This window comes from Pelophylax lessonae (assembly GCF_965119305.1).
Source record: "Pelophylax lessonae genome assembly, chromosome: 12".
In the NCBI taxonomy this organism is placed as follows: Eukaryota; Metazoa; Chordata; class Amphibia; order Anura; family Ranidae; genus Pelophylax; species Pelophylax lessonae.
Window position 1 is genome coordinate 107,936,349 of NC_138779.1, and position 13,922 is coordinate 107,950,270.

Genomic DNA, 13,922 nt, shown 5'->3' on the forward strand with positions numbered 1-13,922 from the left:
CCCACATGGGTTTACCTGACAGCTAAGAATGTTTTATTCTGTGGCTGAAGGTACATTAGGCATTCACAGGATAAATAAGTAAGTGTCGGCCATGAAAGGCCCCAAAAATTAGTCCACATGGGTTCACCTGACAGCTAAGAACATTGTATTCTGTGGCTGAAGGTACATTAGGCGTTCACAGGATACAGAAGTAAGTGTCGGCCAGTATAGGCCCCAAAAAGTAGCCCACATGGGTTTACCTGACAGCTAAGAACGTTGTATTCTGTGGCTGAAGGTACATTTGGCATTCACAGAATATAGAAGTAAGTGTCGGCCAGTATAGGCCCCAAAAATTAGACCACATGGGTTCACCTGACAGCTAAGAACAGTGTATTCTGTGGCTGAAGGTACATTAGGCATTCACAGGAAACAGAAGTAAGTGTCGGCCAGTATAGGCCCCAAAAATTAGCCCACATGGGTTTACCTGACAGCTAAGAACGTTGTATTCTGTGGCTGAAGGTACATTAGGCATTCACAGGATACAGAAGTAAGTGTCAGCCAGTATAGGCCCCAAAAATTAGCCTTCGTGGGTTTACCTGACAGCTAAGAACATTGTATTCTGTGGCTGAAGGTACATTAGTCATTCACAGGATACAGAAGTAAGTGTCGGCCAGTATAGGCCCCAAAAAATTAGCCCACAAGGGTTTACCTGACAGCTAAGAACGTTGTATTCTGTGGCTGAAGGTACATTAGGCATTCACAGGATAAATAAGTAAGTGTCGGCCATGAAAGGCCCCAATAATTAGCCCACATGGGATTACCTGACAGCTAAGAACGTTGTATTCTGTGACTGAAGGTACATTAGGCGTTCACAGGATACAGAAGTAAGTGTCGGCCAGTATAGGCCCCAAAAAGTAGCCCACATGGGTTTACCTGACAGCTAAGAACGTTGTATTCTGTGGCTGAAGGTACATTAGGCATTCACAGGATACAGAAGTAAGTGTCGGCCAGTATAGGCCCCAAAAATTAGCCCACAAGGGTTTACCTGACAGCTAAGAACGTTGTATTCTGGGGCTGAAGGTACATTAGGCATTGACAGGTTACAGAAGTAAGTGTTGGCCAGTATAAGCCCCAAAAATTAGACCACATGGGTTTACCTGACAGCTAAGAACATTGTATTCTGTGGCTGAAGGTACATTAGGCATTCACAGGAAACAGAAGTAAGTGTCGGCCAGTATAGGCCCCAAAAATTAGCCCACATGGGTTTACCTGACAGGTAAGAACGTTGTATTCTGTGGAAGAAGGTACATTAGGCATTCACAGGATAAAAAAATAAGTGTAGGCCATAAAAGGCCCCAAAAATTAGCCCACATGGGTTTACCTGACAGCTAAGAACGTTGTATTCTGTGGCAGAAGGTACATTAGGCATTCACAGGATACAGAAGTAAGTGTCGGCCATTATAGGCCCCAAAAATTAGCCCACATGGGTTTAACCTGACTGCTAAGAACGTTGTATTCTTAGGCAGAAGGTACATTAGGCATTCACATGATAAATAAGTAAGTGTAGGCCATAAAAGGCCCCAGAAATTAGCCCACGTGGGTTTACCTGACAGCTAAGAACATTGTATTCTGTGGCTGAAGGTACATTAGTCATTCACAGGATACAGAAGTAAGTGTCAGCCAGTATTGGCCCCAAAAAATTAGCCCACATGGGTTTAACTGACAGCTAAGAATGTTGTATTCTGTGACTGAAGGTACATTAGGCGTTCACAGGATACAGAAGTAAGTGTCGGCCAGTATAGACCCCAAAAAGTAGCCCACATGGGTTTACCTGACAGCTAAGAACGTTGTATTCTGTGGCTGAAGGTACATTAGGCATTCACAGGATATAGAAGTAAGTGTCGGCCAGTATAGGCCCCAAAAATTAGCCCACAAGGGTTTACCTGACAGCTAAGAACGTTGTATTCTGTGGCTGAAGGTACATTAGGCATTGACAGGTTACAGAAGTAAGTGTTGGCCAGTATAAGCCCCAAAAATTAGACCACATGGGTTTACCTGACAGCTAAGAACATTGTATTCTGTGGCTGAAGGTACTTTAGGCATTCACAGGAAACAGAAGTAAGTGTCGGCCAGTATAGACCCCAAAAATTAGCCCACATGGGTTTAACCTGACAGCTAAGAATGTTGTATTCTGTGGCTGAAGGTACATTAGTCATTCACAGGATACAGAAGTAAGTGTCGGCCAGTATAGGCCCCAAAAATTAGCCCACATGGGTTTACCTGACAGGTAAGAACGTTGTATTCTGTGGCAGAAGGTACATTAGGCATTCACAGGATAAATAAGTAAGTGTAGGCCATAAAAGGCCCCAAAAATTAGCCCACATGGGTTTACCTGACAGCTAAGAACATTGTATTCTGTGGCTGAAGGTACATTAGTCATTCACAGGATACAGAAGTAAGTGTCGGCCAGTATAGGCCCCAAAAATTAGTCCACATGGGTTTACCTGACAGCTAAGTATGTTGTATTCTGTGGCTGAAGGTACATTAGGCATTCACAGGATACAGACAGGGCCGGATTAAGAGCATCATGGGCTTGGTGCTGAGGATTTTGAAGGGCCTTAAGGGCCATGCCTTGGCATGCACCCAGAGGAGGAAGGGTGCAGCCATGCATGCCTAATTCAACATGGGATGCTGTCTCTGAAGCCCATAAACACATCCATGCATCGGCAACTGTCCCTCCTTGTCCGACCTTCGTGCTGTGTGGGGAGGTTCTGAGGGAGCTGCCTGGGGAAGCGAGCATAGAAGCCAGACTTCTGTGTTTACAAGTGACAGAAGAGCGGTAACAGTGAATATGGCCAACCCGGGGCCTATATAAAGGTAGGGGCCTGGAGCTGCAGCTCCAATAGCCCCTACGTTAATCTGGCCCTGGATACAGAAGTAAGTGTCGGCAAGTATAGGCCCCAAAAATTAGCCCACATGGGTTGAACTGACAGCTAAGAACGTTGTATTCTGTGGCAGAAGGTACATTAGGCATTCACAGGATACAGAAGTAAGTGTCGGCCAGTATAGGCCCCAAAAATTAGCCCACATGGGTTTAACCTGACTGCTAAGAACGTTGTATTCTTAGGCAGAAGGTACATTAGGCATTCACATGATAAATAAGTAAGTGTAGGCCATAAAAGGCCCCAAAAATTAGCCCACATGGGTTTAACCTGACAGCTAAGAATGTTGTATTCTGTGGCTGAAGGTACATTAGTCATTCACAGGATACAGAAGTAAGTGTCGGCCAGTATAGGCCCCAAAAATTAGCCCACATGGGTTTACCTGACAGGTAAGAACGTTGTATTCTGTGGCAGAAGGTACATTAGGCATTCACAGGATAAATAAGTAAGTGTAGGCCATAAAAGGCCCCAAAAATTAGCCCACATGGGTTTACCTGACAGCTAAGAACATTGTATTCTGTGGCTGAAGGTACATTAGTCATTCACAGGATACAGAAGTAAGTGTCGGCCAGTATAGGCCCCAAAAATTAGTCCACATGGGTTTACCTGACAGCTAAGTACGTTGTATTCTGTGGCTGAAGGTACATTAGGCATTCACAGGATACAGAAGTAAGTGTCGGCAAGTATAGGCCCCAAAAATTAGCCCACATGGGTTTACCTGACAGCTAAGAACGTTGTATTCTGTGGCAGAAGGTACATTAGGCATTCACAGGATACAGAAGTAAGTGTCGGCCAGTATAGGCCCCAAAAATTAGCCCACATGGGTTTAACCTGACTGCTAAGAACGTTGTATTCTTAGGCAGAAGGTACATTGGGCATTCACATGATAAATAAGTAAGTGTAGGCCATAAAAGGCCCCAAAATTTAGCCCACGTGGGTTTACCTGACAGCTAAGAACATTGTATTCTGTGGCTGAAGGTACATTAGTCATTCACAGGATACAGAAGTAAGTGTCAGCCAGTATTGGCCCCAAAAAATTAGCCCACATGGGTTTAACTGACAGCTAAGAATGTTGTATTCTGTGACTGAAGGTACATTAGGCGTTCACAGGATACAGAAGTAAGTGTCGGCCAGTATAGGCCCCAAAAAGTAGCCCACATGGGTTTACCTGACAGCTAAGAACGTTGTATTCTGTGGCTGAAGGTACATTAGGCGTTCACAGGATACAGAAGTAAGTGTCAGCCAGTATTGGCCCCAAAAAATTAGCCCACATGGGTTTAACTGACAGCTAAGAACGTTGTATTCTGTGGCTGAAGGTACATTAGGCATTGACAGGTTACAGAAGTAAGTGTTGGCCAGTATAAGCCCCAAAAATTAGACCACATGGGTTTACCTGACAGCTAAGAACATTGTATTCTGTGGCTGAAGGTACTTTAGGCATTCACAGGAAACAGAAGTAAGTGTCGGCCAGTATAGACCCCAAAAATTAGCCCACATGGGTTTAACCTGACAGCTAAGAATGTTGTAGTCTGTGGCTGAAGGTACATTAGTCATTCACAGGATACAGAAGTAAGTGTCGGCCAGTATAGGCCCCAAAAATTAGCCCACATGGGTTTACCTGACAGGTAAGAACGTTGTATTCTGTGGCAGAAGGTACATTAGTCATTCACAGGATATAGAAGTAAGTGTCGGCCATGAAAGGCTCCAAAAAATTAGCCCACATGGGTTTACCTGACAGCTAAGAATGTTGTATTCTTTGGCTGAAGGTACATTAGGCATTCACAGGAAACAGAAGTTAGTGTCGGCCAGTATAGGCCCCAAAAATTAGCCCACATGGTTTTACCTGACAGCTAAGAAAATTGTATTCTGTGGCTGAAGGTACATTAGGCATTCACAGGATACAGACAGGGCCGGATTAAGAGCATCATGGGCTTGGTGCTGAGGATTTTGAAGGGCCTTAAGGGCCATGCCTTGGCATGCACCCAGAGGAGGAAGGGTGCAGCCATGCATGCCTAATTCAACATGGGATGCTGTCTCTGAAGCCCATAAACACATCCATGCATCGGCAACTGTCCCTCCTTGTCCGGCCTTCGTGCTGTGTGGGGAGGTTCTGAGGGAGCTGCCTGGGGAAGCGAGCATAGAAGCCAGACTTCTGTGTTTACAAGTGACAGAAGAGCGGTAACAGTGAATATGGCCAACCCGGGGCCTATATAAAGGTAGGGGCCTGGAGCTGCAGCTCCAATAGCCCCTACGTTAATCTGGCCCTGGATACAGAAGTAAGTGTCGGCAAGTATAGGCCCCAAAAATTAGCCCACATGGGTTGAACTGACAGCTAAGAACGTTGTATTCTGTGGCAGAAGGTACATTAGGCATTCACAGGATACAGAAGTAAGTGTCGGCCAGTATAGGCCCCAAAAATTAGCCCACATGGGTTTAACCTGACTGCTAAGAACGTTGTATTCTTAGGCAGAAGGTACATTAGGCATTCACATGATAAATAAGTAAGTGTAGGCCATAAAAGGCCCCAAAAATTAGCCCACATGGGTTTAACCTGACAGCTAAGAATGTTGTATTCTGTGGCTGAAGGTACATTAGTCATTCACAGGATACAGAAGTAAGTGTCGGCCAGTATAGGCCCCAAAAATTAGCCCACATGGGTTTACCTGACAGGTAAGAACGTTGTATTCTGTGGCAGAAGGTACATTAGGCATTCACAGGATAAATAAGTAAGTGTAGGCCATAAAAGGCCCCAAAAATGAGCCCACATGGGTTTACCTGACAGCTAAGAACATTGTATTCTGTGGCTGAAGGTACATTAGTCATTCACAGGATACAGAAGTAAGTGTCGGCCAGTATAGGCCCCAAAAATTAGTCCACATGGGTTTACCTGACAGCTAAGTACGTTGTATTCTGTGGCTGAAGGTACATTAGGCATTCACAGGATACAGAAGTAAGTGTCGGCAAGTATAGGCCCCAAAAATTAGCCCACATGGGTTTACCTGACAGCTAAGAACGTTGTATTCTGTGGCAGAAGGTACATTAGGCATTCACAGGATACAGAAGTAAGTGTCGGCCAGTATAGGCCCCAAAAATTAGCCCACATGGGTTTAACCTGACTGCTAAGAACGTTGTATTCTTAGGCAGAAGGTACATTAGGCATTCACATGATAAATAAGTAAGTGTAGGCCATAAAAGGCCCCAAAAATTAGCCCACGTGGGTTTACCTGACAGCTAAGAACATTGTATTCTGTGGCTGAAGGTACATTAGTCATTCACAGGATACAGAAGTAAGTGTCAGCCAGTATTGGCCCCAAAAAATTAGCCCACATGGGTTTAACTGACAGCTAAGAATGTTGTATTCTGTGACTGAAGGTACATTAGGCGTTCACAGGATACAGAAGTAAGTGTCGGCCAGTATAGGCCCCAAAAAGTAGCCCACATGGGTTTACCTGACAGCTAAGAACGTTGTATTCTGTGGCTGAAGGTACATTAGGCGTTCACAGGATACAGAAGTAAGTGTCAGCCAGTATTGGCCCCAAAAAATTAGCCCACATGGGTTTAACTGACAGCTAAGAACGTTGTATTCTGTGGCTGAAGGTACATTAGGCATTGACAGGTTACAGAAGTAAGTGTTGGCCAGTATAAGCCCCAAAAATTAGACCACATGGGTTTACCTGACAGCTAAGAACATTGTATTCTGTGGCTGAAGGTACTTTAGGCATTCACAGGAAACAGAAGTAAGTGTCGGCCAGTATAGACCCCAAAAATTAGCCCACATGGGTTTAACCTGACAGCTAAGAATGTTGTAGTCTGTGGCTGAAGGTACATTAGTCATTCACAGGATACAGAAGTAAGTGTCGGCCAGTATAGGCCCCAAAAATTAGCCCACATGGGTTTACCTGACAGGTAAGAACGTTGTATTCTGTGGCAGAAGGTACATTAGTCATTCACAGGATATAGAAGTAAGTGTCGGCCATGAAAGGCTCCAAAAAATTAGCCCACATGGGTTTACCTGACAGCTAAGAATGTTGTATTCTTTGGCTGAAGGTACATTAGGCATTCACAGGAAACAGAAGTTAGTGTCGGCCAGTATAGGCCCCAAAAATTAGCCCACATGGTTTTACCTGACAGCTAAGAAAATTGTATTCTGTGGCTGAAGGTACATTAGGCATTCACAGGATACAGACAGGGCCGGATTAAGAGCATCATGGGCTTGGTGCTGAGGATTTTGAAGGGCCTTAAGGGCCATGCCTTGGCATGCACCCAGAGGAGGAAGGGTGCAGCCATGCATGCCTAATTCAACATGGGATGCTGTCTCTGAAGCCCATAAACACATCCATGCATCGGCAACTGTCCCTCCTTGTCCGGCCTTCGTGCTGTGTGGGGAGGTTCTGAGGGAGCTGCCTGGGGAAGCGAGCATAGAAGCCAGACTTCTGTTTTTACAAGTGACAGAAGAGCGGTAACAGTGAATATGGCCAACCCGGGGCCTATATAAAGGTAGGGGCCTGGAGCTGCAGCTCCAATAGCCCCTACGTTAATCTGGCCCTGGATACAGAAGTAAGTGTCGGCAAGTATAGGCCCCAAAAATTAGCCCACATGGGTTGAACTGACAGCTAAGAACGTTGTATTCTGTGGCAGAAGGTACATTAGGCATTCACAGGATACAGAAGTAAGTGTCGGCCAGTATAGGCCCCAAAAATTAGCCCACATGGGTTTAACCTGACTGCTAAGAACGTTGTATTCTTAGGCAGAAGGTACATTAGGCATTCACATGATAAATAAGTAAGTGTAGGCCATAAAAGGCCCCAAAAATTAGCCCACATGGGTTTAACCTGACAGCTAAGAATGTTGTATTCTGTGGCTGAAGGTACATTAGTCATTCACAGGATACAGAAGTAAGTGTCGGCCAGTATAGGCCCCAAAAATTAGCCCACATGGGTTTACCTGACAGGTAAGAACGTTGTATTCTGTGGCAGAAGGTACATTAGGCATTCACAGGATAAATAAGTAAGTGTAGGCCATAAAAGGCCCCAAAAATTAGCCCACATGGGTTTACCTGACAGCTAAGAACATTGTATTCTGTGGCTGAAGGTACATTAGTCATTCACAGGATACAGAAGTAAGTGTCGGCCAGTATAGGCCTCAAAAATTAGTCCACATGGGTTTACCTGACAGCTAAGTACGTTGTATTCTGTGGCTGAAGGTACATTAGGCATTCACAGGATACAGAAGTAAGTGTCGGCAAGTATAGGCCCCAAAAATTAGCCCACATGGGTTTACCTGACAGCTAAGAACGTTGTATTCTGTGGCAGAAGGTACATTAGGCATTCACAGGATACAGAAGTAAGTGTCGGCCAGTATAGGCCCCAAAAATTAGCCCACATGGGTTTAACCTGACTGCTAAGAACGTTGTATTCTGTGGCTGAAGGTACATTAGGCATTCACAGGATATAGAAGTAAGTGTCGGCCAGTATAGTCCCCAAAAATTAGCCCACAAGGGTTTACCTGACAGCTAAGAACGTTGTATTCTGTGGCTGAAGGTACATTAGGCATTGACAGGTTACAGAAGTAAGTGTTGGCCAGTATAAGCCCCAAAAATTAGACCACATGGGTTTACCTGACAGCTAAGAACATTGTATTCTGTGGCTGAAGGTACTTTAGGCATTCACAGGAAACAGAAGTAAGTGTCGGCCAGTATAGACCCCAAAAATTAGCCCACATGGGTTTAACCTGACAGCTAAGAATGTTGTAGTCTGTGGCTGAAGGTACATTAGTCATTCACAGGATACAGAAGTAAGTGTCGGCCAGTATAGGCCCCAAAAATTAGCCCACATGGGTTTACCTGACAGGTAAGAGCGTTGTATTCTGTGGCAGAAGGTACATTAGTCATTCACAGGATATAGAAGTAAGTGTCGGCCATGAAAGGCTCCAAAAAATTAGCCCACATGGGTTTACCTGACAGCTAAGAATGTTGTATTCTTTGGCTGAAGGTACATTAGGCATTCACAGGAAACAGAAGTTAGTGTCGGCCAGTATAGGCCCCAAAAATTAGCCCACATGGTTTTACCTGACAGCTAAGAAAATTGTATTCTGTGGCTGAAGGTACATTAGGCATTCACAGGATACAGACAGGGCCGGATTAAGAGCATCATGGGCTTGGTGCTGAGGATTTTGAAGGGCCTTAAGGGCCATGCCTTGGCATGCACCCAGAGGAGGAAGGGTGCAGCCATGCATGCCTAATTCAACATGGGATGCTGTCTCTGAAGCCCATAAACACATCCATGCATCGGCAACTGTCCCTCCTTGTCCGGCCTTCGTGCTGTGTGGGGAGGTTCTGAGGGAGCTGCCTGGGGAAGCGAGCATAGAAGCCAGACTTCTGTGTTTACAAGTGACAGAAGAGCGGTAACAGTGAATATGGCCAACCCGGGGCCTATATAAAGGTAGGGGCCTGGAGCTGCAGCTCCAATAGCCCCTACGTTAATCTGGCCCTGGATACAGAAGTAAGTGTCGGCAAGTATAGGCCCCAAAAATTAGCCCACATGGGTTTAACCTGACTGCTAAGAACGTTGTATTCTTAGGCAGAAGGTACATTAGGCATTCACATGATAAATAAGTAAGTGTAGGCCATAAAAGGCCCCAAAAATTAGCCCACATGGGTTTAACCTGACAGCTAAGAATGTTGTATTCTGTGGCTGAAGGTACATTAGTCATTCACAGGATACAGAAGTAAGTGTCGGCCAGTATAGGCCCCAAAAATTAGCCCACATGGGTTTACCTGACAGGTAAGAACGTTGTATTCTGTGGCAGAAGGTACATTAGGCATTCACAGGATAAATAAGTAAGTGTAGGCCATAAAAGGCCCCAAAAATTAGCCCACATGGGTTTACCTGACAGCTAAGAACATTGTATTCTGTGGCTGAAGGTACATTAGTCATTCACAGGATACAGAAGTAAGTGTCGGCCAGTATAGGCCCCAAAAATTAGTCCACATGGGTTTACCTGACAGCTAAGTACGTTGTATTCTGTGGCTGAAGGTACATTAGGCATTCACAGGATACAGAAGTAAGTGTCGGCAAGTATAGGCCCCAAAAATTAGCCCACATGGGTTTACCTGACAGCTAAGAACGTTGTATTCTGTGGCAGAAGGTACATTAGGCATTCACAGGATACAGAAGTAAGTGTCGGCCAGTATAGGCCCCAAAAATTAGCCCACATGGGTTTAACCTGACTGCTAAGAACGTTGTATTCTTAGGCAGAAGGTACATTAGGCATTCACATGATAAATAAGTAAGTGTAGGCCATAAAAGGCCCCAAAAATTAGCCCACGTGGGTTTACCTGACAGCTAAGAACATTGTATTCTGTGGCTGAAGGTACATTAGTCATTCACAGGATACAGAAGTAAGTGTCAGCCAGTATTGGCCCCAAAAAATTAGCCCACATGGGTTTAACTGACAGCTAAGAATGTTGTATTCTGTGACTGAAGGTACATTAGGCGTTCACAGGATACAGAAGTAAGTGTCGGCCAGTATAGGCCCCAAAAAGTAGCCCACATGGGTTTACCTGACAGCTAAGAACGTTGTATTCTGTGGCTGAAGGTACATTAGGCATTCACAGGATATAGAAGTAAGTGTCGGCCAGTATAGTCCCCAAAAATTAGCCCACGTGGGTTTACCTGACAGCTAAGAACATTGTATTCTGTGGCTGAAGGTACATTAGTCATTCACAGGATACAGAAGTAAGTGTCAGCCAGTATTGGCCCCAAAAAATTAGCCCACATGGGTTTAACTGACAGCTAAGAACGTTGTATTCTGTGGCTGAAGGTACATTAGGCATTGACAGGTTACAGAAGTAAGTGTTGGCCAGTATAAGCCCCAAAAATTAGACCACATGGGTTTACCTGACAGCTAAGAACATTGTATTCTGTGGCTGAAGGTACATTAGGCGTTCACAGAATACAGAAGTAAGTGTCGGCCAGTATAGGCCCCAAAAAGTAGCCCACATGGCTTTACCTGACAGCTAAGAACGTTGTATTCTGTGGCTGAAGGTACATTAGGCATTCACAGGATACAGAAGTAAGTGTCGGCTATTATAGGCCCCAAAAATTAGCCCACAAGGGTTTTCCTGACAGCTAAGAACGTTGTATTCTGTGGCTGAAGGTACATTAGGCATTGACAGGTTACAGAAGTAAGTGTTGGCCAGTATAAGCCCCAAAAATTAGACCACATGGGTTTACCTGACAGCTAAGAACATTGTATTCTGTGGCTGAAGGTACATTAGGCGTTCACAGAATACAGAAGTAAGTGTCGGCCAGTATAGGCCCCAAAAAGTAGCCCACATGGCTTTACCTGACAGCTAAGAACGTTGTATTCTGTGGCTGAAGGTACATTAGGCATTCACAGGATAAAGAAGTAAGTGTCGGCTATTATAGGCCCCAAAAATTAGCCCACAAGGGTTTACCTGACAGCTAAGAACGTTGTATTCTGTGGCTGAAGGTACATTAGGCATTGACAGGTTACAGAAGTAAGTGTTGGCCAGTATAAGCCCCAAAAATTAGACCACATGGGTTTACCTGACAGCTAAGAACATTGTATTCTGTGGCTGAAGGTACATTAGGCATTCACAGGAAACAGAAGTAAGTGTCGGCCAGTATAGGCCCCAAAAATTAGTCCACAAGGGTTTACCTGACAGCTAAGAACGTTGTATTCTGCGGCTGAAGGTACATTAGTCATTCACAGGATACAGAAGTAAGTGTCGGCCAGTATAGGCCCCAAAAATTAGCCTTCGTGGGTTTACCTGACAGCTAAGAACATTGTATTCTGTGGCTGAAGGTACATTAGTCATTTACAGGATATAGAAGTAAGTGTCGGCCAGTATAGGCCCCAAAAAATTAGCCCACATGGGTTTAACTGACAGCTAAGAAAGTTGTATTCTGTGGCTGAAGGTACATTAGGCATTGACAGGTTACAGAAGTAAGTGTTGGCCAGTATAAGCCCCAAAAATTAGACCACATGGGTTTACCTGACAGCTAAGAACATTGTATTCTGTGGCTGAAGGTACATTAGGCGTTCACAGAATACAGAAGTAAGTGTCGGCCAGTATAGGCCCCAAAAAGTAGCCCACATGGCTTTACCTGACAGCTAAGAACGTTGTATTCTGTGGCTGAAGGTACATTAGGCATTCACAGGATACAGAAGTAAGTGTCGGCTATTATAGGCCCCAAAAATTAGCCCACAAGGGTTTACCTGACAGCTAAGAACATTGTATTCTGTGGCTGAAGGTACATTAGGCATTGACAGGTTACAGAAGTAAGTGTTGGCCAGTATAAGCCCCAAAAATTAGACCACATGGGTTTACCTGACAGCTAAGAACATTGTATTCTGTGGCTGAAGGTACATTAGGCATTCACAGGAAACAGAAGTAAGTGTCGGCCAGTATAGGCCCCAAAAATTAGTCCACAAGGGTTTACCTGACAGCTAAGAACGTTGTATTCTGTGGCTGAAGGTACATTAGTCATTCACAGGATACAGAAGTAAGTGTCGGCCAGTATAGGCCCCAAAAATTAGCCTTCGTGGGTTTACCTGACAGCTAAGAACATTGTATTCTGTGGCTGAAGGTACATTAGTCACTTACAGGATATAGAAGTAAGTGTCGGCCAGTATAGGCCCCAAAAAATTAGCCCACATGGGTTTAACTGACAGCTAAGAAAGTTGTATTCTGTGGCTGAAGGTACATTAGGCATTCACAGGATAAATAAGTAAGTGTCGGCCATGAAATGCCCCAAAAAATTAGCCCACATGGGTTTACCTGACAGCTAAGAATGTTGTATTCTGTGGCTGAAGGTACATTAGGCATTCACAGGAAACAGAAGTAAGTGTCGGCCAGTATAGGCCCCAAAAATTAGCCCACATGGTTTTTCCTGACAGCTAAGAACATTGTATTCTGTGGCTGAAGGTACATTAGGCATTCACAGGAAACAGAAGTAAGTGTCGGCCAGTATAGGCCCCCAAAATTAGCCCACATGGGTTTAACCTGACAGCTAAGAATGTTGTATTCTGTGGCTGAAGGTACATTAGGCATTCACAGGATACAGAAGTAAGTGTCGGCCAGTATAGGCCCCAAAAATTAGCCCACATGGGTTTACCTGACAGCTAAGAACGTTGTATTCTGTGGCTGAAGGTACAGTAGGCATTCACAGGATACAGAAGTAAGTGTCGGCAGGTATAGGGCCCAAAAAATTAGCCCACATGGGTTTACCTGACAGCTAAGAATGTTTTATTCTGTGGCTGAAGGTACATTAGGCATTCACAGGATAAATAAGTAAGTGTCGGCCATGAAAGGCCCCAAAAATTAGTCCACATGGGTTCACCTGACAGCTAAGAACATTGTATTCTGTGGCTGAAGGTACATTAGGCGTTCACAGGATACAGAAGTAAGTGTCGGCCAGTATAGGCCCCAAAAAGTAGCCCACATGGGTTTACCTGACAGCTAAGAACGTTGTATTCTGTGGCTGAAGGTACATTTGGCATTCACAGAATATAGAAGTAAGTGTCGGCCAGTATAGGCCCCAAAAATTAGACCACATGGGTTCACCTGACAGCTAAGAACAGTGTATTCTGTGGCTGAAGGTACATTAGGCATTCACAGGAAACAGAAGTAAGTGTCGGCCAGTATAGGCCCCAAAAATTAGCCCACATGGGTTTACCTGACAGCTAAGAACGTTGTATTCTGTGGCTGAAGGTACATTAGGCATTCACAGGATACAGAAGTAAGTGTCAGCCAGTATAGGCCCCAAAAATTAGCCTTCGTGGGTTTACCTGACAGCTAAGAACATTGTATTCTGTGGCTGAAGGTACATTAGTCATTCACAGGATACAGAAGTAAGTGTCGGCCAGTATAGGCCCCAAAAAATTAGCCCACAAGGGTTTACCTGACAGCTAAGAACGTTGTATTCTGTGGCTGAAGGTACATTAGGCATTCACAGGATAAATAAGTAAGTGTCG